This window comes from Triturus cristatus, chromosome 8, assembly GCF_964204655.1.
Source record: "Triturus cristatus chromosome 8, aTriCri1.1, whole genome shotgun sequence".
In the NCBI taxonomy this organism is placed as follows: domain Eukaryota; kingdom Metazoa; phylum Chordata; class Amphibia; order Caudata; family Salamandridae; genus Triturus; species Triturus cristatus.
In genome coordinates this window covers 166,524,950-166,550,265 of record NC_140591.1, presented here as the reverse complement: position 1 = coordinate 166,550,265, position 25,316 = coordinate 166,524,950, and the positions used below count along the sequence as shown (strand labels likewise).

Sequence of the window (25,316 nt, the reverse complement as noted above, 5' to 3'; positions counted from 1 at the left end):
CTTCTTTGCTCCTGGGGGACAGTACACCCCCTCCCGCTGGCAAAACTCCCTGAGTTGGGCCACAGTGTACGTTTCTAGATTTTCTAGTACAAACTCCATCTCGCCCACTCAGGTTAGAGGACAGGTTTTGTGCAGTAACAATGCAGGGGGGTACCTTTAATAATACCTCCTCCCACCACCAGAGTAAATTTGGAAAAAACAAAATCCCACAATTAGGAAGGCCGCTTTGAGAAAACTCCCGGTGTAGGCCTATGGACTACCCACAGTTATTGTTGAGTATATGTAGGCACAGCTCTATCCCACCACTGAACACCAATTTATGTTGGAAAACCACTCCCACACTAGAAGGGGTGGTGGTGGTCTTCCGGACACACTGTGGTAGCTTGGCTCGAGTGGTCAGGAAACAGGCGCAGTGCTAAGCATACAATATACCCATACAATAACCATGCGTGCATCCGTTCCAAAAACGACTCTACACCGTAAAAATTATGAAAATATTCTTTCTTTATCTTTTTCTCTTAGTTGCTGATTGGAAAAATGAATAGGTCAATCACAATATACAAATTTTAAATAGTGCAGGTCAAATAAATATTATCTGAAGATTCAATAAATAGGGATGATCATAAATACAAGGGACATAAATATCAGTGCAGGTAATACAGGCAATTAAATATTTTGAGGCAATAAATACTGTACCAATAAATATTGTACACCATCAAGTCCTGTGGACCTATAAATATAGTGAAGCAATAAATAGGTAAAAAACTCAATAAATACAGTACCCCCAATAAATAATTAAAAGTATACAGCAACACTCATGTAATCAGATGACTTTTCAATTCCTAAGGGCTGATTTGGCCCAGGCACAGCTTGTAGGGTTGTGGAAGGCTTGAGGGGGGGGGGCTACTCCCTGGCTGGGACAAGGCTGAGGCCTAAACTGAGGTAGATCAAAGGGGGGAATACCAGTGCCCTGGCTTTCTCTCTCCACACAACCTCTCTAGGTTAGTCCCAGTTCACCCCAGGCACAGTCAGGTTGGTTTCAGCACCTCCCTAGCCCCTTAGAGCAGTCTCTCAGGTCTCCACAGGGCCTTAGGCGCCCTCTACTCCACTTACTGCCCTTTTTCTGATGTTCCGACGCCGCTGGAGTCGTGTCGACGCCGTGAGGCGGTTCCGGTTCGGTCTCGGCGGCCTCGGCACAATGTCAGTTCTTTGACGACGCCGGTAGGCGGTTCCGGTCCGATGTCGGCGGCCTCGGTTCAATCTCGACCTCCGATTCGACGGCGTCGGGCAGTCTCTACTCGGTGTCGACTTCGGGCGGCTCCGGTCCGATGGCGCTCTCGGCTCCGATGACGTCGGCCGGCCTGGCCTCGATGTCGACTTCCGGCGACTCCGGGGTGCGATCCTCACCCCCGACCTCCGGTGCTCCTCCTCTCAGGTTCCGGGCGACTCCGGAGTGCGATCCTCACTCCCGACCTCCGGTTCACCTCACCTCGGTCTCCGACGACTCCGGAGGGCGGACTTCACTCCTCCGATGACGCCGCTCGCTCGACCTCGGTTCACTTCCTCCTCGACCTCTGGTATTCCTCACGACCTCCGTCGGCGCCCTCTCACGACCTCAGGCGGCTCCGGGTACGACGTCTGCTTCTTCAGTCAGCGCCGCTTCTCCACCTCGGGCTCCAGGTCTTAGGCTACTCGACGCCGGACTCCAGGGAAACCAGTTTCCAGGTCAGGATCTTGCTGCTTTCTGCTTCTAAGGCCTGTTCCTGCTGTTCAGGTCCTTAGGATGAGTTTTTCTGTCTTCTTCCCACACAGGGCTATAGGCTGGGATCCATCAGTAGGGACAAGTATCAAGGGTGGGTTTATGGACCCCACTCCAGGCACAAGTTTCCACCCCTGCTGCTTCACTCCTTCCTCCTTCACTGTTGTGCTGCTCTCTCTTCACCAGTCAGGTGCCAACTGCCAACTCCAACTGCCAACTCTCCCTCTTAACTCCCCAACATTCCAAACCGCCTCCAACTGTCACAGGGTTCTGGAATGTTCTGGAAGGTGCTGGTAGGTTCCAGTGGATGCTGGTGATGTCACAGGTGGCCACCATTTTGTGCTCCAGGCCCTCAGACAGAAGTTTCAGGGGTAGGTAAAATGGCTCCCTGAATCTGCAGCAACACTAAAAAGTCTGGTGGTTCCCAAAAAGGAAAAATTCAAACAGGGTTTGAGGCAAAAGTGGGACAAAATAAATAATGATGAGGAGGGACCACCCAAAGGGCTGACAGGTCTAACAGGTCTCAATTGACCTACCTCACTAATAATGATGAGGTAGGTCACAATTTGCGAACTATTGGGAACCGCTAATTTTAAGAAGCGCAGACAAGGTATTTAAGTAAGAACTTTATTGAAGTTCACTGGTAAAGCCCCTAGACACGTCCTTTCATCAGCAACTGTCTCCTCCCTCTCCTGGTCCAGCTCCAGAACTCTGGTGCTGGTAACCATGGAAAGAATGCAGTGCATGTTGCTAGGACATGGAGCTAAGATACAACATATCTTCTTTCTTTAATAAAACAAAACAAAATACAAGGAATATTATACAAGAGATAATTCAACATGGTATGGAAACCAACATACAATGAGGTGAACATAAGATTGAAGAAAACAAAGATATAATAGAGGAACTTGGTAAATCAATGGTATACATAGTCACTGTGCCATTTTGGGACTTTCCTGACATGTTTGTTAATTCTTACATCATCACTGCTTTTCTCCATTTCACAGTCACCCGTTTTTTCCAACCAATCATTTAATTCCACTGCATTACACAACGTGATACTCCGAGTATTCGACCTCCTGCCATCACTCAGCCAAACACTGTTACCAACAACCTTGATTATACGTTTGGGCACTGACCATTTAGACAGACCTCTTTTTTGAGAACCTGAGCTATACGTCCTCACCCACTCTCCAACAACAAACACACGATTGCCCCTTTTTAATTTGTCATTGTGACTGCACACATATTTCTCCTGATGTTTCTTGACTTTATGCTCTAGATTCTTGTTGCACACCAGTCGTGAATAATCTTTGAACATTCACTCAGGAGCAACCCTCGTTCCTGGTTGTCTGCCCTTGAGAAGTCTGAATGGGGATTCTTTGGTGACGGAATGGGGTGTGGTACGGTAACTCCACAACATTTCCTTAACTGCCTCCTTGCAATCTCCTACAGACCCTTCAGACCATTGAATACACTCCTTCAAGACTCTGTTGAATCTCTCATCAAGACCGTTTTCCCTGGGGTTATAAACGGCGGTAGTATGGTAAGTGATGCCCATTTTGGTAAGGTATGTTTTGAATTCATTAGCTGGGGTCCATTATCCGTGACTAACATGTCAGGACAACCTTCCCTACGAAAAATTTGGTCACAGTATTCGATGACGTTGTAGGCTTTAATGTCTCCAGTAAATGCTACTTCTGGCCATTTAGAGTGGTGATCAATTAGCACTACGGTGTACTTGTTGACAACTCCCTTGGCCGTAAATGGGCCGCAGATATCCATGTCAACTTTTTCTCATGGTCTGCTCAGAAAATTAGTGGAGAAGATTGGCGATTCCTCTACCCGATGGGTTTTGTCACTGCACATGCACTCAATACATCCACACACATGCTCTTCTATGTTCCTGTCCATCCCTAGCCACCAAAATGTTTCTCCGGCCTTCCTCTTCATTCCAGACATACCACTGTGTCCTTCATGAAGTAATCTAAGTAGTTTGGGTTGCAAGCCTGCCGGAACCACTAGTCTTCCACTTCTACGCATAACACCATCCACTATCGACAGTTCTGTCCAAACCGTCCAATATTCTCCAAATCTTTTCCTAAGAATAAAACAGGGGCCAGACGGATTTGACAACTCAATCAGTAGCTCCTTGAGTGCAGTGGCGGCTGGTGAGATTTTAAATTGGTGAGGCGTAAAACTTATGGTGGAGCGCACTGTGGTGAGCATGCGTAGCGCGCGAGCCTGAATGACTTAAGGAGGTCCGGGGTCCTCCCCCATTAATTTTTTTGAAAAACAGTAGGCAAATGGTGCTTTTTCAAGCAAATTTGAGAAAGCAAGAAGATTAATAAAGCAATTGTGAAAGTGCCAATCCTGTATCAGGGCCTTCCGCTCCAAAACAGATTGAAGAGAGTTAATGTACCTACTACACATCCGGTTAACCTGAGTGCTTGTAGAACCCTCTCTGCCCGTCACTCTGATCTTCATGGCTAGTCCACCGTACACCTTTTCTTTATGCTCTAATTCCACAATAGAGCAGGCCTACACCAACTGGAAATAAAGTACGTCAAATTCCTTTTCTAATCTCCTTTTACATTGTAAAGCACCCTGCAATCTGACTCATCTTGAAAACTTTGCACTTCTGTTAGCACACGGGAGAAGATGTGACCTAGCTAAAGCTGCTGAATATGCAACTGGGGAACCAAGTATGAATCCAACCCCAGTTCAGCAGCTTGTTATTGTGGGCACATTATGTAATCTCCCCGTGCATGAAAACTTATAACAGCTGGCATGAAGGATGTATGCTTTTCCGAGGTGCGTGCTTCAGAGGTGCATGCCAGCAGAGCAGGGCCGAGTTTCAGCAACATAACTTTTCTTGTAGATAGAATTCGATTTCTATCTACAAGAAGTTATGTTTCTGAAGCTAGGCCCTGCTGGCACGCAGCGTGTATGCTTTTCAGCGGTGCGCAGCGTGCCAGCAGAGCAGGGCCTAGCTTCAGAAACATTACTTTCCTTGTAAATAGAAATGTTTCTGAAGCTAGGCGGTGCTGGCACTCACCTCTTGGGTGCGTGCCAGCAGGGCCCAGCTTCAGAAACAGTGTCTGCATCAGTCTCCGTTCCCGCTATATAAACACTAACACTCTTTGAAGTGCAGAGTCACTCTGCACTTCAAAGAGTGTTAATTTTTATATAGCGGGAACGCGACCCGAACATATTAGTGCGGCCGGCTTTACATGCGTGCGCCAGTCAGTATACACGGAGGACACAGCCAGTCAGTGTCCTCAAACAAAAAGTCTTGCAAAGTCAAGCAGTGTGGTGTGCAGGCAATGTGAACTTCGCAAAGTCCATGAGGGAACAAACTTACTTTTTTTTAGGCACCGGGAGATTAAAATATGATGATTCAATTAAGTGATTTGCCCATTAAGTGATTTGCCCAGAATCACAGGATGTTGAGCCGATGACGCCGATACTCGAACCTGGTTCTCTTCAGGTGAACCAGGTCCGAGACTCAGCGTCCATCATAGCTCATCATTTTATTGTGCAACAACCATGATTGGCAAACACAGTCCCGCGTGCGACGTAGAAGTTGCGCAACACGGTTCATGGCCGTAATGGCCAGAGGCTGAGCACAGCTTCTGACTTTGGAGAGGGTGCCGGTGTGCGACGTGTACTGTGCACTGACCCATGACTACACCCCCGAATATTATGAATCACCCACTTTGTAGCCAGCCATTCCTTCATGACATAATAAATAAAATGTTCACTTTCCTTGTATATGCGTTGAACGTAGAAAGCGCAGCACACAAATAAACAAGTTTCTTCTCTAGTCAGGAGCCTCAGCCTGCCGACTGATGCTTTCCTATTAGGTCTCAGAATCTAGCTGGGTCTCAATCATTCAATCAGCTTTATCCTGACTTCTTATTGGGCCTGGGGCGATGTTGCGAAAAATGGGTCAGCGCCCGAGCACGCTCCTATGTTTAGACATGCTGCACTGCTTTGAGCATGCGCTGCATGTCTATGGAGTTGTGAATGTGTGAGAAGGCTGAAATGAAATGCGCCCCTCACCATGCACAATTCTTAGATAGAGCCCTGCAAATTACCCCTCCCCTTTACTGCTGACATGCGCGATTTGTATGTTAGCAGCAGAGGACAAAGATATGAAAAGAATCAAAGTGACAATTCAGTCCGTAATGTGGGTTGACTTTTCGGACGATCGAAGCTTCAAAGAGCAGCTTCTCTTTCTGTCCGTAGTATTTGTGGGGTGCCGCTCTTGCGCCCTCTATGCACCAGCCGCCACTGCTTGAGTGTGGGATCATTCGTCACTGCAACCTTCCACTCATCAATGGATATGGCACTTTCACACGACTCCGCTACACTTGCTACTACACAATCATCATTGGAGTCGACATCATCGTCATCGCATTCTAATGGTAAACGGGACAGGCAATCGGCATTGACATGCCGACTGCCTGGAACATACTGTAATGAAAAGTCATACCCTTGAAGCCTGTATAGCCATTTGGCGATTCTGAGAGTTGCTTTAGCAGCTCTCTGGTTGTGAACAATTCTAAAAGAGATTTATGATCAGACCTAATTTCAAAATGAGTCCCCCAGACGTATGTTTTGAAGTAGCTCACCCCCCACCAACATGCAAGTGCTTCCTTTTCAATAACCGAGTATGTAGTCTCTGCACCCTTGAGGGTACGAGATGCAAAGGCTACCACTCTTCATGTCCTTCATGTTTTTGCATATGCACTGCTCCTAGGCCATATGCACTGGCATCCACTACAATTATGCTATGATGTGATGGATTAAAGGATTTCAAAGGGTTCTTTGATGGAGATAAAGACTTTTTGACACTCATCTGTCCATTCGAACTTGACACCCTTTTTCATTAATGTCCTGAGAATATGGACTTTGTCAGCAAAATGTTGAACAACCTTGGAATAAAATTCCACAAGGCCCAGAAATGAGGGCAACTGCTCCTTGTCTCGAGGTGATGGTGCATTAGTAATTGCAGCCAATAATTTTCTTTTAGGTTTTACTCCTTCCTTAGATAAAATTTCCTTCTTTTTAACAGAACTCTTCTTTAAAGCACACACCTTGGATGTGACCACCTTTTCTGAGCTTAACTCTGACATATTTTGAAGTGTTCTCAACCCGCCTTGCTACTTCTATAGTTTTTTGTAAGGAAGGTTCCTTCATATCCAGTAATCTTTCTTGGATTTTGATATTGCTCGTTCTATTTATAAATTGATCCCTTATAATCTCCTCACGTAGGTCTCTGAATTTACAGGTGGCAGCCAGGGTTCTCAATACAGAGATGTACAGTTCTACGGACTCTCCGGGTAATTGGGAGCAAGAGAAAAATTTGTGCCTTTCTACTACAATGCTAACTTTTTTGCCATAGTTTTCTTCTAGTGCCTTGATTACTCATCAATAGGAACTATCTCATCGTAATGTACATCTACCTCACTTGTCTTCTCCCCCGGAATGACTTGTCTCTTGTCTAAATTGACAATATGTAGAGTTTTTAATAATTTTCTTTCCTCTATTCCTAAATTATGTTTAAGTAGTGCCACTTTCCTGGAAGCAATTAAATCCTCTCCACCGATGGCCTCTAATTATGTCTCAAAGGACTCTATCCAATATTCCCAGGGTAAGGTGGCTTCTCCTGAACTTTGTAGAAATTTGGGACGGGCTATGATGGCTGACATGTCCATACCGTTAGTATTTGCTAGATGTGAAATATAAATATATAATATATAATTTATACCTACGAGGGTTCTGGTGAGTAAACATTAACAATAATACAAAACTAATGGTGCATCAATATTGATAACAATCATAGTAATAGGTACTGGTTCTGAAAAGAAAGACAAAAGTCACCGTAGTCTGCACAGGGATAATATTCTTTATAGGTGGACTCTTCAAAATTGTACTCATGCCATTGTAATATGGCTCAGTCTACTCGAATTGTTCGCTGATAATTCAATATTCACTTGCTGGAGCATCTTTAATATGCTGAAACAGTTTCCTCAATCACGTTGTAGCACTTGTACTGGGTTACTATGACAATCACACGCTGTGTGTAGTGAGGCGTAATTGGATCGCACGTCACAACACAGCGTGGCTCCCACACTGCAATGCACTTGTGACGTGCAAGATCTCCTGAGTTCCGCAGCGGAATACTCGTGACGACGCACACACAGGAAATCCAACGCAAGCAAAGCACACGAGCAGCAGCTGGTGAGTTGAATTTTAAACAGTAACAATAGTAGCAAATAGCATAGGTATTAGAGCTCTCGAACCAACGGTATCCTCTGGGCTAGAAGCAGCCGACCAGCGTTCAATTGGCCAGATATTATGAAGTAAATCAAACAGCCCGGTCGTCAGACGCTTGCCCACACTTGGAAATTTCCTGTCAACCGCATAAATGCAGCAAGGCTCCACAGTTCACAGCCATCCACCGAGGTTAGGACAAATTCAGGCGAAGGATTCGTGCACATGCAGCACAAGGTCACACAAACATAACCTTACTGAATTTACAGGTATCGGAGTTACTTCCACATACACCTTTAGTGCAGACAGGTAGCTAGGATTCTTGTTGTATTGGCAATGTCAGTCTATACTTGGCGATGCCAGTCTCCACTCCGACTATCCTCGCATAACAGCACGTCTTTGGTGAGGTAGAGTAATTACACTACACAGGTGAGAGAGGCACCCTCTGAAAAATCTGTTAATCGTGAAAATCTAGGGGCTGTCCATACATAGCGTCTCCTATTAGTCTGCCTTCAGGGAAAATGCATCCCATCCTCGTAGCCACTTTTAAGAAGCGCAGACAAGGTATTTAAGCAATAAATTTATTGAAGTTCACTGGTACAGCCCCTAGAGACGTCCTTTCATCAGCAACTGACTCCTCCCTCTCCTGGTCCAGCTCAAGAACTCCGGTGCTGGTAACCATGGAAAGAATACAGTACATGTTGCTAGGACACGTAGCTAGGATACAACAGCTAAAAACACAGGAATGGTGGCCTGCTGGCATCAGCAGACCACCATGACTGTGTTTGTTTTTAAATAAAGCAGCATGCTTTTTGAAAAATGCAGCCCAAATTCCTTGAAGAAAAACGGGATGTGTTTCAAAAATAAAAATGAAATGCTTCAGTTTCATTATTTACGAGTAGGCAGTGGTCTGTGGTATTACTGTCTGCCCTTAAAAAACGTTTTTGCATGCATTCACAAAGGGGAAGGGATCTCCTGGGGACCCCTTTCTGTTTGCGAATGGGTTACCACTAAATTGAATTTGGTGATAAAAAGCTAATGTTTTGCGACCGCATTTCAGTCGCAAAACATTCTTACAGACAATGAGAGCCACTGTTAGGAAGGGACGCCCTTAACACACCCCTTCCTAATACCAAATTTCTAACCCATTTTAGGTTATAGGTTACTGAATTGCAAAATGGGTTTGGTACTTAGGAAAATGCATTCTTCCAGTTGCAAATAGCTTTAAACTACCACTATGACCTTGCAACATAAACCTTTTGCCAGGCCCAAAACTTCCTTTTTAATACATATAAGTCACCAGTAGGGTAGGCACTAAACAGCCCATAGGGCAGGGTGCAGTGTACTTAAAAAGTAGGACATGTACTTTTAACTTTTACTTGCCCTGGTAGTGAAAAACTCTTACCTTTGTTTTTCATCACTGCAAGGCCTACCTCTCCCATTGGGACTACCTCTCCCATTGGGTTACCTTATCTCATTTAATAAGTAATACATTTCAATTGGGAGCAGGCAGGAATGTTAAGTATGGTGTCTAAAGAATTGTAATTTAAAACCCTCTTTAGTTGTAAAGTTGGATCTTAAGTCACAATGCTGAAAATGCCACTTTTAGAAAGTTGCCATTTTTCTTGTCCCAGCCATTTGGTGCCTGCGGCCTGTATCCTGGGTCACATGACCAGGTGTCACTGGCAGTTTGTTTTTATGTTTTACTACCGGATAGTGAGACAAAGGGGGAATAAGTGTTGGCAGGATGGGCCATCTCGGTTTTACAATGTTCTTTTTTGCCCCCAGACAACCTAGGGACAGGATAGAGAGGAAGGACACCTCTGTTGGGGAAGGACTCCGGAAGCTTCTCCCACTTCAAAGTGGGCTTACTCAGACCAAACTCTTCAGATCACTTCTGGAACTCTGGGTTGCCCAACTGTGAAGTCTGCCCTGCTGACCTTCTTGCTTGCAACCTAGGCCTGCTGTTGCTGCACTAGGACCCTTCTGTTGCTGTGAGCTGCCCTACTGAATCCAGCCTACCTTCTGTGGACACTTTAAGAAATCTCTAAGGGTCAGTTTGTTGTCTCCCTCTCCAATTCTACAGGGAAAAAACAGGCTTCTTCGATGACGAACCAAGTCTTCGCATCTCAGGGGGGGCGCTAGAGGGCGCAAAGCGAGATGGCTGCGTTATAACACAGCTCCGCCGGACGGAGCAAATCATATCTAAAATCCTGCTGTTCCCACGACAGAAAGTGTATAAAAATAACAGAAATGTGCTGCAGGAGGCCCCTGGCTGATGTGGAGGAGCGGGAACTCTGTGCAACTGCCAGTTTTCACCTTTAGTATGGGAGCCTAAAAACGCGAACAAGATGGCGGCGCCGACCGGCTGGAGACCTGCATTGAAGACTGCATACGGTGCGTGTGACCCATGCTGTAACCTGTGAGCCCCCAGCAAATAATACCGACTGCATGCCAGTGTTAGAAAGACACAGGGAGCAGGCACCTGCTCCATTTGTCCCCGAGGTATGAGCCTAATACTTGCACGTCGCGCACGGCCCTACGCTCGGAAGAGCCCATGAAGGTGATCGCGCCGAGCACTTCTGCGGTGGAGAGCTCGCCTGCGGGGGCTCCTATCAAGACGCGTGTGCCCCTGTGGCCAGTGCATTGTGGCACAAAGTGGATACTGCGCGCCTAAGTGTGGGGCGGAGAATCGACGGCCTGGGGTTGCTGCCGGCGATCACACACAGACCTCCCAAGATGCCTGGACTGTGACTGGTAGCGGGTGCCAGTGAAGACGCCTGACTCCCGACCGCATACTCCAACGGCCACCCACTCACCACATACGCTACTGACAACCAGCTGGATGACTGCACATGTGCAGTAATGAGCTTGGGGTGATTTCGATTGCGGCCTAGCATACTTGATAGGATGCCAACGTCTACGCTTGAAACACGGTGCTGGGAGAGCGAAACTGAAGCGAGTGGTGGTAACAGAATCTGCAGAGTATAGACACTTTGAGCGCTAGCACGTCGATTAGAGCTGGAGGTGTAAGCCAAACCAGAGCCTAGCACAACTGCCACAGGGATTGTGCGAGTCTAGCTGCCCTTTTTATGTACTGCACTGACGCCTGATATTGCCCGCAGTCTCTGACTAACTTGATGGGGCCTTGCCGACACGCTGTATTGACCGAGAAGGTCTGCCTGATCTAATACCTCAATCAGTGCGGCGGAAACCCAGCTACTGGAGTGACATCAAGGCCCTGCGTAGGAGGTGATACTGTGCCTGTGCTGCTGCTGACTGGTGTGGTGCATTATCGCGAAGGCCGTGGTGTCGAGTGCGAGAGTTGCTTACACTTCTTGTCCCACAGGTAGAAGCTACACGCCGTCCGGTGCTACAAAAATGGGGAAGACCGAGCAAAACCAGCCCCGTTTAACATTCGAACCACGCAAGTCCAGCAAATCCAGGCAGCAGGTGGCCTCGGATTTGGAGGTTGATGCTCCCTCAGATAGTCTCAATGCCATTGAGAAGACACTACTAGCTGTACAAAACAGTCTGCAAACGATCGACGGCAAAATAGACAACCTGAACCTTAGAATGGACCACATGCCCACTAAATTGGACAAATATGCGCTGCGACTGGGGGAAGCTGAAACCCGCATCTCTGAAGCTGAAGATGGGCTACAGCAAACGGCTGAAAAAGCCCTAGCCGTGGAAAAGGTGTTAGCTGTCATACAGGCAAAGAACGAAGATTTGGAGGCAAGATCCAGACGTAACAACATACGCATAGCGGGACTGCCCGAATCCACCAATACTGGCCATCTAGAACCCTACATTGAAACTCTGTTACAGGCGATATTGGGTGCTGAGAATCTATCAAAGATGCTTATAGTGGAACGAGCACATAGAACATTTGTCGCTCGACCACCGCCGGGAGCTCCCCCGCGACCCATAATAGCACGCTTGCTTCATTATAGAGACCGCGACACAATCTTACGTCTGACTAGGGAGAAGGGAAATGTAACCCATGAAGGGAACCAACTCACCTTTTATCAGGATTTTACAGCAGCTGTGCAGGCGGCAAGAAAGGAATATCTACCGACCAAAAAGCTCCTCATCGCGGAAAAGATCCCTTATGCAATGTTCTATTCTGCGCGGCTGCGCATAGACATTGATGGAAAATCGAAGATCTTCCATACTCCAAAATCTGCACTAGACTATGTGAAAACCATCAAGCGTAAACATCGAGATGCCTCCAACCAGCCTGGTAGCGGCGACGATGCCTCACTACAACAAGGATCAGAATAATCGCTAATGACGGACTCGTGGCTTATTAACCCAATGTACTGAATGCCATCTGTTGATGAACTGGGCATTAGAGATGCGATCTGTCCCTGGGTGGCTGACATCTCCTGAACTGATGACCTGGACATTGGACATGCAGATAAGATTTTATTATGACGAAAGTGAAAGGGTGGGAACTTTGCTTGTACAGTCTCCGTCCACCTCCCGCACACCTAGGGAGGGGAACTGTGCTCTGGATTGGAGTGGAGAAGTGTGGCTCACTGGTTAGAGGAGGCAGACCTGGAAGCAGAGGTCATCCTGGGACCAGGGTTCAATTCCCGGCTCAGCTGGGTCTTGAGTCCATAAATGTCCACGGACTTGATAATTCTCGCTCCAGTGCATACTCGACTCATGGGTTCACACTCTGCAACTCTGGGCAATAGCTTGCTTAATCTCCACATGGGCCCCTCGTGGTGGGATGCCTGGCTTTCACCTTGCGGATGCCCTGCTGGGTTATCTCACAGGGGAATACCAGGACGGGTTCCCTAAGCAAGCGCTTAGAGACCGCTTGGTGATTTGTGCTATATAAAATTCCTGCACATTTGCACATTCCCCCAACAAGTATTTGGCCAGGAGGTGTGTTTGCAGAGTGGTGGAGAAAGGAGGAGTGGCCTCCAACCGCCTCCTAACCATCCAGCTGTGTGGGACTTACAGGTGAAAACAGGAGAGGTAGTTGGCCCTGAGGACCATCAGGAGTAAAGTGGACTTCATCCCCAGCCAGTAGTGCGCCAGACGGTGTGTTTGCCAAGTGGTGGAAGAATGGTGTGTGGCCTCTAAAGACCTCTAAGCAATCACACTGTGTGGGTCTTACTGGAGGTAACAGGAGGGGTCATTAGCCCCCAAGGACCCTCTGGAGCCAAGGGCACTTCATTCCCCAGCCAGGAGGAGGGTTTGCAGAGTCTTGGAGAAAGGGAGTATGACCTCCTAAGAATTCTCAGCAATCCCGCTGTGTGGGCCTTACTGGAGGTAACAGGAGGGCTTGTTTGCCCACAAGGACCCTCTGGAGCCAAGGGGTCTTCATCCCCCAACCATCAGTTCACCAGGAGGTGCGTTTGCTGAGTGGTGGAGTAAGGGGGCATGGCAACCAAATACCTCTAAGCAATCACACTGTGTGGGACTTACTGGAGGTAACAGGAGGAGTTGTTGGCCCCCAAGGGTCCCTCTTGAGTCAAATGCTATTTCTTCAAAATTCTTTCTCAGTGCTATGGTTCCTCAAGGTATTATGAGAGGTCACTCTTGAGTCAGATGCAAATGATTTGAAACCCTTTCATGAAGCTGCAGGTCCACTAGTTGTTGCTAGGTATCCCTCTCAAGTCAAATGCAAAAACTGTGAACTTCTTTCGCAAAGGTGCAGTTCCACAAGTTGTTACTAGGGGTCTCTCATAAGTCAAATGCAATAGTATTGAAATTCTTACATAAAGCAGAAGTTCCACTAGTCATTACTATATCTCCCTATCAATTCAGATGCAAAAGCATTGAAAATCTTACAGGAAGCTGTGATTCCACTAGTGGTTACTAAGTGTCCCTCACAAGCCAAATGCAGAAGCATTGACATTCTTTCTTGAAACTGCAGTTTCACTAGCCATTACTAGGTGTCCCTTTTGAGTCACATGCAAAAGCATAGACATTTTACTTTAGCTGCAGTTCCAGTACTTGTTACTAGGTGTCCCTCAAAAGTTGAATACAAAAGTATTGAAATTCTTACATGAAGCTGCAGTTCCACAAGTTGTTACTTGGTGTCTCTCGCGAGTCACATGCAAAAGCCATGAAATTCTTACATGAATCTTTAGCTCCACTAGAGTTACTAGGTGTCCCTTACAAGTCAAGTACAAAAGCACTGAAATTGTTAAATGAAGCTGCAAAAACCATGACATTATCACTTGAAGCTTCAGTTCCACTAGTTGTTACTAGGTGTCCCTCACAAGCCAAATGCAAAAGCATTGAAATTCTTACATCAAGTTGCAGTTCCACTAGTTGTCAATAGGTGTTGCTTAAAAGACGAATGTAAAAGCACTGAAATTCATTCTTTAGGCTGCAGTTCCACAAGTCATTACTAGGCGCCCCTTTCTAGTCAAATGCAAAAGTCTTGCAATTCTTACTTGAAGCCGCTGTTCGACTAGTAATTACTGGATGTCCCCATTGAGTCAGATGCAAAAGCATTGAAATTCTTATATGAAGCTACAATTCCACTAGTCCTTACAAAGTGTGCTTCACAAGTCAACTGCAAAAGCATTGAAATATTTTCATGAAGCTGTAGTTCCATTTGTTGTTAATAGAGGTGCAGCTCGAGTCAGAAGCAGTTGCTTTAAGTGACCTGCACCAAGCAGAGGGGGGTGTGTCCTTAATATTCAAATTTGCATACGCACTTTTGCAATTTTAATCAATTTTGTTTGTTATCAATAGGATTCATTATTTGCCAAAGCTACTTCATAATAATGAGTCAAAATTACAGATTTATATACTTTTCTTGATTTTTTTGTTTTAAAAAAAGTTTGTGATTACACCCTAATATTTACAGGAACTTTTATTCACTGGTAAAGAGTAGTATTTGTAAGTTGGAGTGAGCTTTGTTCTGTAGTTAAGTGTGTCTGCATACTGACAGTGCTCCTACTGTGGTAAGATGCAGTTTCAGGATTGCAAGTGAGAGGGTTCTTGCATGTCAGATAAAAGGGGTTGAAATGTCATTCATAAACCTGCTGGTTATGAATTCAGCCTAGAAATCTACATAAACACTCTAGCTACTCTAATGTTTTGTGCTTATTTATAGGAGGATACGTTAATAAACCAAAGCTGGTTTATTGTGAGGAACCATGCATGTATGTATTTTGTATTCCCCTATGTGTGTATGTATTTTTTTTGTATTATACTTTTGGGAAAACATGAGGTTGGTAAGACATCTAAAGCTGTCTTTAGGCCAGACCTGAAAAGAAGGGGAATTTTCAGTTACAAAGGTTAACTTGTGGATATGGCACAGCTGCACAGGTTGCTGGGGCCAGTCAGTCCTGTTACCAATGTGACATACAAATTAGGGAAGCATAGGTCATTTAAACAAATTCTATGAAGGGTAAGGAAGGTAAAAGAACATCAAAGTAGTCAAAGATCTGGGCAGAAAAGGGACGATTGAGGCTTCTAACAAATAAGATGGAATTTATAAAGGGCAAGTAAGGGAATTGGGAGTGATTATTATTATTATTCTAAGGATTTATATAGCGCAGAAAGAAAACTGTAACCCTACGGGTATCCAGGCGCTCTGACCACACAGGATGTTTTATCGCACGAGGAGACAAGTCGGAGACTTCACGCTACTGGGAACAGCCAGGTTTTGAGGCTCCTTCTAAATTCTATCAATGACTGCGTCTGTCTGAGAGCGGGTGGGAGCACATTCCAGCTTTGAGCTCCGACCACCCTGAATGCCCTCCCTCCTAGCCTAGCCCGTTTGAAGCTGGGCTGTACCAGCAGGTTGGCCTTGGATGACCGCAGCTGCCTTACAGGGGCATACCAGGCAAATCTTTCCTGGAGTGGGATCGGGCCTAGTCCATGGATTGCTTTGTGCACCAGGCACAGAGATTTAAAAAGGACCCTCTCTCTAACGGGTAACCAGTGTAGATCTCTGAGTGCCTGGGTGGAAGATGAGTCAAACTTGCGACCAAGTGCCAGCTTGGCAGCAGCTGACTGAACTCTCTTTAGCCCCTGCAAAATGTATTGGGGGGCTCCGAGGTACAGAGAGTTACAGTAATCCAGTCTGCTGAGGATAATGCTTCTAACGACCGTGTTGCGGGAGTGTGCAGGCAGCAATGGGAGAATACGGCGTAGAAGTCGCAGTAGACCAAAGCAGGTACTGGAAGTTTTACTAGCCTGTGAAGCCAGCTGAAGGTTATTATCGAACAAGACCCCCAGGTTCCGTACAGTGCTAACTGGCGTCAGTGGAGCTGAGTCCGGGGCAATCCTAAAGTCCACCGGAAGATGTTGGATCTGTTTTGTTGGTGCATAGAGCAACAGTTCTGTTTTGTCTCCGTTGAACTGCAGGCAGTTTCTCCGTAGCCAGTCCGTAGTCTGCCTCATGCAATTTTGGAACTGCTCCAGAGAGACTGCCTGTTTGCCTTCCAGGGAGAAGGCCAGTTGGGTTTCATCAGCATAGTTGATCAGCTCCACCCCGAACGCTTTAATGATGGAAAATAGCGGTTGTAAATATATGTTAAACAGGATGGGGCTGATACTAGAGCCCTGTGGAACTCCAAAGTCCACAAGTGTGGTCTCTGAAACGAAGGAACCCATAGTCACCCTTTGGTGCCTTCCCGTTAGGTAAGAACGCAACCACTGTAGTGCTTGGCCCCCTACCCCAACCTCCGTCAACCGTCCCAGCAGTGTTTCATGACTCACGGTATCGAATGCGGCTGACAGATCTAGGAGCACCAGGACAGCGGTGCTCCCTGTGTCAGCCCGCATCCGCAACGTGTCCAACATGGTGACTAATGCAGACTCGGTTCCGTGGCAAGGGCGGAAGCCGAACTGGTCCCTGTCCAGCAAACGGTTGGCCTCTAGATAACTCGAGAGGGATCTGCTCACCGCCTTCTCCAAGATTTTAATAGGGAACGGGAGGAGAGATATTGGCCGGAAGCTGGCAGGGACAGTTGGGTCCAGAGTTGATTTTTTAATCAGAGGGGAGACCACGGCCAGTTTCCAACTATCCAGGACCATGCCCTCTGCCAGCGACTGATTGCAGATCTGGCGCAGCCAGGGGAAGGTCGGATAGCCCCATAGCTTCCAAACCTTCTGGGGCAGAGGGTCAAGGGGGGAGCCCGACGAGATGCTGTGTGTCGTCTTGATAAATGACTCATCTGAAAAAGATGGAAAAAGGGTCAGAGAACAATCTCTGCCTGGCTTCTCGTGGGGCGTTCCTTCCCCAGAGACGTCAGCTACTCTATCAATGCCCCCAAAGAGATCCGTAATCTTCTTCACCTTGTCCTTGAAATAGGTGGCGATATCATCGCATAACCTCTTGGAGGGTACTACTTTATTTTCAAGGCAGCTAGGGGCCGACAAGGAGTTCGCTATTCTAAATAGTTCCCTTGCTCCATTTGGGGCAGATGCTATAGAGTCAGCATAGAAGCTCGCTTTACGATCCAGGATAAGTTGCTTGTATCTACTCTGTGCAGACTTCAGTGCCGCTTTATCCCTGGCAAGGAGCCCCTTCCTCCATTTCCTTTCGGTCTGCCTACAGAGCTGTTTTAACTGTCGCAGGCCGTCATCGTACCAAGGCGCTGATGGCCTGCTCCTAACTCTTATCCTCTTCTTCGGGATTAGAAGGTCCAGCTCATTAGTTATAAACTCATGGTAGGCATTATAATTGGCCTTCACCGATCTGGAGGTTAGGAAAAGGCTAGCTGTGGGGGGAGTCAACAATGATCCAGTTTTGGTCAATTTGACCCAGTTTCTGCCCTCTCTGTACGTTGCCGTGGTTTCGGATTGGAAAGAGGTAGCTGGTAGCAGTATCTTAAACTGAATACAAAAATGGTCTGTCCAAATAAGCGGGTGAACACCTAAAAGCTCAACCTCCGCCTTATTGGCGAACAACAAATCCAGTATGTGACCTTTTTGGTGGGTGGGAGATGTAACTAACTGGTGGAGGCCAAGGCCAAGACAGGTAGCCGTCAGGTCCCGCAACTGGTTATTTGTGCTTGCGTCCTCCCGCCAGTTAAAATCACCTAGGACAACCATTTTAGAGTGTGTGAGTGCCAGGTTGATGATTATATTCAGAAGAGGTTGCATTGGAGTGTGCAGCCCCGGTGGGCGATAACAGAGCAGACCTGTAAATAGGTTCCCTCTGTCACCTTGTAGTGAGAAGGCCATTGCTTCGATCCCCTCAATCACCTCCGTATGTAACAGGCTCGGGCGAAATTTCTCCCTATAGATTAGTCCCACCCCTCCACCCTTACCTCCCTGTCTGGGTTTATGTAAAAACTTAAAACCCTCTGGACAGGCGGAGCCAATCTCCTCTGCTGCATCTGCCCTAGCCCATGTTTCTGTAAGGAAGAGCGCATCCAGCCGCAGATCTTCTAGTAACAGTGCAGTTTCAATGTGGTGCTTAACTAACGATCTGCAATTCAACAGAGCACATTTGAGGGTGCCCGGCTCCTTCAAACGTCTCTTGCCTGTTCTAGGTCCTAAATTGAGGGGTTGTGTAGCGCTCTTGCTCTGAGTGGGTACGGTGGGGCCCATCCTACCTCCTATATCCAGGAGCTGTAGTCTGGTGTACCTGCGGCATCCCTCAGCGTCGCTGGCTAGGACTTGGGTCGTCCTGTGCTCGTCCGGAGCGCGGACGGGCGCAGACGGGCTTGCCTCTGGCACGCCTCCGGCGCGCCATTGGCGCGCCCGCTGCGCGCGTGTGCTGCGCGCTAGCATTTGGCCTCTTTTATGTCCTGCCCCCTTGTAGTCCCGGTGCCCCTGGCAATATGGTGCCTGGCTACGACCTTCCTGCCTGTTCTAAGTTGGCGCTTGACGTGATGCAGGCACGGTGTAAGGCGAGGGGGGTCCCGCTCAAGCAGCAGGTGAGAGAATTTTTTTTTAAGGTGCGAGTATGCGGATATGCAGAAAATAAAACCAATTTAAAAAAAACCCACAATTACGGAGTTAAGATCAGGATCGATCCTCTGTCAGAAGCCCCGTGTGGTCTCCGTGCAAATAGCAATAATTAGCAGCAGAAAAACAGTATTTTTTTAAAAAGGACTAAACAATAGTTGCACCCAAGCGGCCTCTCGGCTACTCAGCAGAGTACGTCATATCAGGTAGGCCTGCGTGCTAGCATTTGGCCTCTTTTATGTCCTGCCCCCTTATAGTCCCGGTGCCCCTGGCAATATGGCGCCTGGCTACGACCTTCCTGCCTGTTCTAAGATGGCGCTTGACGTGATGCAAGGCGCGGTGTAAGGCGAGGGGGGTCCCGCTCAAGCAGCAGGTGAGAGAATTTTTTTTTAAGGTGCGCGTATGCGGATATGCAGAAAATAAAAACAATTATAAAAAACACTCAATTACGGAGTTAAGATCAGGATCGATCCTCTGTCAGAAGCCCCGTGTGGACTCCGTGCAAATAGCAATAATTAGCAGCAGAAAAACAGTATTTTTTTAAAAAGGACTAAACAATAGCTGCCCCCAAGCGGCCTCTCGGCTACTCAGCAGAGTACGTCTCGTCAGGTAGTGATCTATATGTTGATTTGTGACAGGGCTTGTTGTTGTTTTTAAAGTAGAGTTCTGAAACAGTGGTCTAGCCTGAGCCCACAGTGGTACTGCCCAGGTCAATAGGCTGGTCATAAAGGTAAAAACTTCATCAATGTAAGAGGAGGTTGTTTCAGTTTAGGATTGTTCAGGGCAAGAGCTCCTGCTTGGAATTGTCCTCTAAGTGTTGGCAGGAAGGAGCAGTAGATGAAGCCAAAACAAGCAGCATTCAGTGATGAACAGCAAAGAAACTCAATTAAAAAAATCTGAGACTCACAAATGGCAGTAAGGGTAGATGACTAGCTAGGATTGAAGCAGCTAAGCAATACAGCAGATACAATGGCCAGATGTGCATCGTGGCATTTTCCAGCCTTTGCCTTCTATGTATTTTTGCATAAGTGCACCCAATGTTCACATGCGTCATGCTTCTTGAATAATAAAGAACAAATAGAAACAAAAATGACACGTCTCTATTGCAAATGATTTTTTCACTTAAAAAAAAATAAGAAACTAAAAGTGAACTCAAAGAAAGAACTATAAAAATACAAAATACAAGGTATCGCAACGAGAGACATCGAGGAGGTTGCAGGATGCAAATTTATTGAAGCTAAGAAGAGTAAGGTTATAATTTCTTGTAGGCGAGCAGCAATCGCCCTACCAAAGAGCCTTTCATGTGACAAATCCCTAGAGTATTCTTAATTCCTCATAATACCGAACTCTCCCACCTTCCAAACATGACCTAAGAAAACCGAGAAGGAAAAGAAAAAAAAATCAACAATGAATACAAAACAGCAGACGATAAAATACAGAACAAAAAGAACGAAGTAAAAGGCTTGGTGATAAATTGTGCATTGTGGTGACAGTAGACAAACATGCCACAGACAACCAAGATCTGTAAGTGAAACATTGACAGCACTGAGGTTTCAAGTTAGAAAAGGAAAGAAGGATAAAAGCCGAAAGGCACGACTGCCTCTGTTAAAATATAACTTAATGTCGAGTACCTGTTTATGTTAAAAAGTGGTGGCCATAAAGTGGTTCTCCCTCAGAACAGGGTTACTGCATCCCTTTTCTCTTTGCTGAAAGCCCCAAAGCCACTAATGAAGAAGGCAGCAGAAGTTGTGAGACATTTTCCATGACGACAGTGCTAGATATTTTAGAACACTTCGGACAGTGATGAAATGGTTGACCTTTGATTTGCATATTCCTCAGCATTCGTGATGAAGGAACCTGAGACCCCAGTTCACACCATTAAACCTACGGGGTCTCTGGGGGGTGATTTTCCATGGCTCACCGGTACCCTAAGAAAGTGCTTTGTTCATTCTTATTCAACTGTGGTGGTGCTGGAGCAGAGTTTTCAGTTTGAAAATTCTGGGGCTTTTGAAGCTCTGGCATGTCTATTCGTTGTATTAATTTATTAATAATTAATAATTAATTATTTGTCTTGTGCAAGTGCGTTTATATTAATCAATCCGTTTGTTTTAACAAGAGAGAGTTACACGTGAGTGTGCTTAAATGTGCTGACTGATAATAACACGCGAGTTAAATGTGTTTTCATGTTTAAACGTTGCTATGTGCTGTTTATTTTTGAGCACAAACCGCTTTTTGAATTAATGCTTTTCTATGTTGCAAGTGCTAGATAAATGCATACACATAAGGGTATTAGTGGGGTTAATACTGTTTAATCACTATGCTGTAGTAACGTTGTTTTTGTCTCTTTTAATTAAGATGGTCTATTAAGGCCTATGTTGGCCTGAGAAAGATGGCTGAATAGTGAGCCTGGCTGTGATTATAATTTGAAAACTGAGACGAGGGAGACCCCTGCTGGAAATGGTCCTGAAGCTAACTGACCATGGTCCTTGTCGAAAACTTTCCATGAGGACAGCAGCAGTTTTTGGGAGTTCTCCAAGAGAAGTGAAAGTGTCCTTGGCAGCCTTGGGAAACAAAGGAGCCTTAGAAAGAAGCTCTGAACTGTGGCTCGATGGCCGAGGAGAAGCAGGATAATTGTGATACATGTTTTATTTTCTTGGTTCCTGTTCCGTAGTTTTTGCTATGTGTATTTTTCCTGAGCGGAGATTCTTAAATGTAGCAATGTTACATCCTTTCCTTCTCGCTCTGCTCAGCAAGTCCGGCGGACATTATGGTTTTTTTCTATGTTCCCAATGTATCTTTTTATTGTTTAGAGTATTATAAGATGTTAGCCTAGAGAGGGTCTTTTGCCACTTGCCATTTTGCCTTTGCTGCGTATTGAATCTGCGTTGCTGAGGATTGATGCTGAAGGGACTTCGTCTTGAGAGACATTTACCGAGAGACTTGTCCTGACCCGTTCTGACATTTAGCTAGAATAGGTAACTATGAGAAATGATTTACTCTGATTGATTTTCTTGACTAATTTTAGATAAAGCAATATAATTTAAAACATGGTGTTGGATATTCTTTCTTGTCAATTATTGGGTTTGCATTATTGATTATTGTTGTATATATTGTATAGGTTATGCTTAGGGACAGTCACAAAAACCAGGTCTTATCGACCTCGATATAGATGCTGGGTGTTCAGGAGTGTTTTCCTTCCACAGGTTTATTGCTGGTAGAGTATTTGAGCGTATGTTAGTGAAATGGGCCCTAGCGTATGATGTATGCATGTGCGTGTAACTGTGAGATTACTTTATCCGTGGTAGTGGGAATATTGTACACACCCTGATCTCTATCAATTTCCTGGTAGCAGAGTTTGATGGTTTTTGATGATTGTCTTGATTAGATAAGATTGTTTTTATTGATTATTGATTATTGGTTCATGTTGGTATATGTACTAATACTATATGTTGGAGTCGTAATGTTGAGTTATATGTAGTGCTTCTAGAACTTGGAAGCTGTAGCAGTTCCGTAGTAGGGCAGAGGGAAGTAAATGCTGCTCTCGGGAAAGACGGAATTGTAAGGAATAACGTGTGACAATTGAAGTTGCGCGTCACATTGTCTGGGTTCGGAATCAGTGACATCGTCGTATGTTACTATTAGATATTTCTGGTATATAAGGAGTGTGAATGATAGTGAAGGTTATCTGTGAAACTCTGGTCTTAAGTCCCAGGGATCCATAAGGATTTCCGTTAAAGCTTATCGCGGGAGGAGTAATAGGTATTCTCTGAGCTTATTTGAAGAACTGAGCAAAGAAAGCTTGCTTAGTTAATGTGTGTTATAATTCTGTAGTGGAGCAGGTTGTCTGTTCTCGGGAAGCAGGATTCTGTGCGTATGTACTATATTTCCTTTGTATAAATGTGCGTGAATGTTTGTACATTTAGTTGATTGTAAGACTCTTTGGATAAGTCCTAGAGGAAACAGTTAATGAATGTATGTTAGTAGGGCAGAGTAGAAGAAGTGCTACTGTGTCAATGAAAGGTTTCTTATGAAATAGACTCTTTTTTACTATTCTGTGGTTAGCGAAGCAGACAATGGAGATGTTTTTATGTTGTAACTAATAGATTTTGTAGAAATTTTGACACGAAGTCTACTGAAAAGATTTTGTAAAGGAGGGGTAGACGAGTGACAGAAGACAGGAGACAAACTGCAGCGACTGTTGACGTCAGAAAGACCGCGCTCTGATTGGATGGTAGATCAGAATAGTGCTCGCGCTAGGATTGGTGCGTTAGTGTGAGCCGCGCAAGGATTGGAAGAGCTATCTAGTGACGTAGACGTTCCAGGATTGGTGCGTTAGTGTGAGTCGCGCTGCAATTGGTTGAAAATTCGTAGAGTAGAGAGTTCTTCGTAAACGATAAAATGTATTATCAAGAAGAGAAGAAGAAGAAAACATTTTTTGGTAGAGTTAAAAAGTGGTTTAGCAAGGATAAAGATGTTAAAACAAGAGAGGGCGAGTTGTTACCTCCACCGAAAACACCTGCATCCTTCATGGCTGCGAGACATGGGTTTCATACTTGTATATGGTTGGAGAATTGGGTTAGGTATACTAAAGAAGATGGTGTTCTAGCATTTCCAGAACATGGTTCATTTAATCTGGCCGTGTTGAGAAATTTACGGGAAAAGATGTTGTGTCTTGACCCGAAGCCGAGACCTACACAGTTCGAGGCTTTAGTGGAATGGGAAGAAGTACATGAGAGAGAGAAACAAAGATCTGGGGGGTACCTAGGTACATGTTTGGGAGGAGACATGATCGTGAAACTCATCATGATCGAATGAAAAGGTGGCGAGATGCTAGTATGTCAGAGGGATTATATCCGATGAGAACAGTTGAAGGAGGAGCAGAAAGGGTTCCTGAGTCAGAAATAAGAAAATATGGAGTTAATGAGTATGAGGATGAGGTCTTGAATGACATGATTTACAAAAGACCACATTGAAAAAGGTCTGAGAAAAGTGACTACTGACAGGATCAAAATAATCAGAGAAATGAAAGCTCCAAAGACCCAGAGAGAAGTGAGAATGTTCCTGGGTATGGTGGGTTATTGTCGTCAGTGGATAATTAATTTTTCCCTGATAGCAAAGCCACTGATTAAACTGACAAAAAGTGAAATGACGGATCCATTGGATCTAGATGCAGAACAAATGGCAGCATTTGAAGAGCTCAAAAGTAAGATGTGTGAGGCTCCAGCTTGGTTTGTGTTAGTGAGACGGAAAATGAAACACCTGAGGTAAGAAGTGATCATTACCTTGATAAGAATGCCAGACAATTAGCCAGAACTACAACAGAGTTGACAGAGAAGATTAGGGAGTTAACGAAAAATCTAGAAGCTGTTACGGTGCCTGTAACAATAGGTCCAGTTATGCCTGTGTTTGACAAACAGAGGACAGGTGAGAATGGACTGGTGATTCCATATGTTGGGAATAATCTGACAAATTCAGTTGGTCCTTCAGGAGATTCAGGCAAAAGAGCAGAAAGAAATGACCTGAGACAATCAAGACATGACACATGTAGTGAAATATTGGATGCTAGTGAAGCTAGTTGTTCAGGGATGCCAATTTTAGAACCGCAAAAGAGAGTGGTTCCAGTGAGAAAAACTGCTGAAATAACAGTTGATGATTTGAATGATTGGATGAAGGTTCTACAGAAAAAGGATAAAGATTCACAAGTAATTGATGTAGCTAAGTTACGTGTAGAACTAGAAGAGCTTGTTACAGGGACAGTTCCAACAGAGATTCTGAAGAGTCATCATGATGGTGAACTAATGTTTATGTGTAAGAGTGTTACCTGGAGAGCAAGAAATACACATGACAGGCTAAGAGCAATAGCAAATGAACAGGGAGTTGACATTGATAAAGTGAAAGCTTTACAGAGAACTTACAGGATGGATTTTACAGAGAAGGACATTGAAAATTTGAATGCTACTGGTAGAACAGGACAGATTAAGGAAATGGGTGCATTATTGCGAAGATGGGGTGATGTTGAAAAGTGGAAGGATAGGTGGTACAAGAAAAGAGATGAGACTGAAGATAGAACAACTTATTCAGCATTTCCAGTGAGAGAAAAGGAGAAACCAGTGGATAATTATCCTATGAGAGAAATACCTGGAGGAGGATATGTACATGTTCCATGGACCAGACAGGATATTTTATCATTCACGAATGATTTCCCTCGATTGAGAGAAAAGCCCGTCGGGTGGTATAGGCAGGTAGATAGGTTTGTGAAATTGTCAAAAGTGCTGTGGGTTGACCTGAATAGTCTGTTTGATATAATTGTTCCAGCAGACTTGTGGACTGAGTGTAAAATAGTTGTGAGTTGGCCTACTGAGGAATATCCAAG

The 25,316-nt window shown here is 45.4% G+C and overlaps 1 protein-coding gene and 1 long non-coding RNA gene across 2 annotated transcripts in view; one reads left to right on the top strand and one right to left on the bottom strand.

The window, feature by feature from the left end:
- Positions 1 to 25,316, top strand: part of IGSF5 (immunoglobulin superfamily member 5) — an 850,576-nt gene that overhangs the window by 43,007 nt on the left and 782,253 nt on the right. The window contains exon 2 of the mRNA XM_085621233.1: positions 3,215 to 3,305. The gene's annotated coding sequence lies outside the window, so the exon portion shown is untranslated. The remainder of the gene's footprint in view (positions 1 to 3,214; positions 3,306 to 25,316) is intronic.
- Positions 1 to 25,316, bottom strand: part of LOC146801758 (uncharacterized) — a 195,848-nt gene that overhangs the window by 36,664 nt on the left and 133,868 nt on the right. The window lies entirely within an intron of this gene.